Source organism: Mesoplodon densirostris, chromosome 2 (assembly GCF_025265405.1).
Source record: "Mesoplodon densirostris isolate mMesDen1 chromosome 2, mMesDen1 primary haplotype, whole genome shotgun sequence".
NCBI lineage: Eukaryota > Metazoa > Chordata > Mammalia > Artiodactyla > Ziphiidae > Mesoplodon > Mesoplodon densirostris.
In genome coordinates, this window is record NC_082662.1 from 77819995 (window position 1) to 77822814 (window position 2820).

The 2820-nt window shown below is 35.5% G+C and overlaps 1 pseudogene; it reads right to left on the reverse strand.

Moving 5' to 3' along the window:
* Window positions 1-816: 816 nt before the first annotated feature.
* On the reverse strand, window positions 817-1351 carry LOC132480716 (large ribosomal subunit protein eL6-like; annotated as a pseudogene).
* Between the last annotated feature and the right edge of the window lie 1469 nt (window positions 1352-2820).

Consider the following 2820-nt stretch of genomic DNA (forward strand, 5'->3'; position numbering starts at 1 on the left):
CATCTATTTTTGTAAAGTTTTACTGGAATACAAAAACAACCATGTCCACTCATTACGTATTGTCTATGCTACTTTCATGTTACAATAGCAGAGTTGAGTGTTTGCAACTGAGACCCTATGGCCCATAAAGCTTAAAATATTTACTATCTGGTCCTTTACAGAAGAAGTTTGCCAATCTCTGACCTAGCATCTAATAAAGCCCTATAAAGTCCTTCTGACACCCCTCTGACCATATTGCTTATTCTGTTTCAGCCGAAGTGCCCCCCCAATGTCTTCCTGAAGACATCAGACATATTGTCATAATAAGTCCATCACACTGGCTAGTCCCTCTGCCTAAAATGTTACTCACCCAGAAAGCCATGTGGCTTACTCTCTCATGCCCTTCAAATCCTGGCTCAAAGGTCACCTCAATGAAGCCTCATCTCATTTAATTCTGCAAACCATACACCCACTCTGCTCTGTCTTAACTCCCTCACCTTCTTATTTTTTTCCATAGAACTTATCACCTTCTAAAACAATAATAATTTAATATTTCATTCATTTTTTTGTCTTTTCTTACAGAATATGTTCTCCATAAAGGGCTCTTGCACTTCTATGTGCTTATAGCAGTACCTAGCACAGAGCAGGCATTTAGGAAATATTGGTTTAATGAAATGATACTGAAGTAATATAGAACATTACCATGTCTTTGAATCCCTCTTTGTGTCCTTCTATAATCATACCCCTTACCCACCCTCCTCCCATGTAAATACTCCCTGGATAATTTCTTTTTTTTTTAACGGACCGAGTTATTTACTAAGGTTCCTTGTAAGAAGCTTAGAACACTACTTTGTGAGGATAAATTTCATTTGTGAGAGCAAACACAGAGTGGAGGTAGCCCTGGAGCTGAGGAACAGCTTTGATTCTTCGCAGAATTTGTGAGTACACAGCTTTCTGATCAACCTTGCGCTGCTCTGTAATCTTGTATTTCTCTCTCTCTGTGTCGAAGATCTCACCTCCCTGGTGCCTGGGCTTATGCAGCTTCTTCTTCTTGAAGTAAGTGTCAGTGAGATGTTCTGGGATTTTCACACCACTGATATCAATTTTGGTGGAGGTTGGCAATGACAAATTTCTGGTGTGTTCTCCGCAGAGGAACTCGATTAAGGGACAGAGGCCCAGTCACAAGTAGCAAGTCACTGCTCAGCTGCTTCAGGAAAATGACCCTCTTGCCTCTGTGGCACCCAGTGAGGATAATCAGAGCGGTCCCAGGAGTGATGCTAGCACACAGTTTTCTCACATGCTTACTGAAGGGTTTTCTGAAGTGACTCAAAAGCTTTCGAGGCACATCTTCAGTAGGATAATACCTAGGCATTATTTCTTAATCTTTTTCTTTTTTTGCTTTTCTTTATAGTTGGATCGAGTTTTATATATCCCTACAAAATATATTCTGTAAGGTCAGCTTTTTAACTTTATATAAATTGAATAATACTTGTATGTCTCCTTCTGAGACTTCCTTTTTTTTCCCTCAACATTATTTATAACATTCATCCATATTGATGCAAATAGTTATAATGCACTAATTTTCACTGCTGGATGGTATCCCAGTGTATGAGTACACTCCAATTCATCCATCTTTTCTACAGCACATGTATATTTAGGTTGATTCAGTTTTCCCCCATAAACTACGCTGGCAGAACATTCTTATATACATCTTCTACACAGATGTAAGATTTCTCGTAGGGTTCACACTTAGGAATGTAATCACTGGGTAGCAGGGATGTGCATGTTCAACTTTACTGGCTAATGCCAAATTGTTTTCCACAGAATTACAAAAGTTTATACTTCTACTAGCAGTATGAAAGAGTTCTATAGCTCCACATCCTCAGTAATACCTGGATTTGTCAGGCTTAGCTAGTGGTGGTGTACAATGGTAACTCATTGTGGTTTTAATTTGTATTTCTCTGGTCCCTAAGAAGTTGACAATCTTTTCATATGTTTATGAGCCATGTGTTATCCATTTTCTGTGAAATACCTGTTCATTTTTTTTCCTATTGGGTTGTTTTTCTTTTCCTTACTGAGTCATATGAGCTTTTTCTCAAAAAGCGTTAATTTTCTCAAAGCATTGTATTTGAGGCCAATTGCACTACACAACTTCACGGCCCCTAAGGGCAAAACTGTCTTAAAGTTTAACACTACCAATAATGTATAATGATGATCCTGACTCACCAAGAAAAATTTACACAACACTTGTTGACTAAGTAAATGAAAGAATAAATAAATACTCAGTAGGGTCTGTTAAAAGGGCGGTCCTGGTTTAAGTTAGGGAAATAAATAACATCTTTGAGGAATATTTTAATTAAATATAGGTAAAATGAAAATAAGGGTGTGTACATAAATTTCTCTGTGGAATTGATCATTTCCTAAAGATGTCCAATAAATGAGGTTGAGTTTCCATACAACAATTGACCTCATAAGCATAATAAGCTAAAGTATAATACATGCTAAATATACTAATCTTTAACGTGTCTTTTTCATTACATTAGAAAGACTTTTCTCTTTTAGCGTTCTGGACAGAAAAAATGATGAAAATTGGCATTAATAAGTAATTTGTGAAGTAATACCCAAATTACATTTTTGGTAATTCTGATTTTCAACAATTCCAATAAAAATCTTTTTAAAAAATTAAAAATTAAAAAAAAAAAACAAAAAAGGTCAAGCAATAATTTTAATAAGAAATTTTTTTAACCTGATAAATAATATACTAGGATGTAATATATAGTACAGAGAATATAACCAATATTTTATAATAACTTTAAATGGAGTATAATCTATGAAAATATC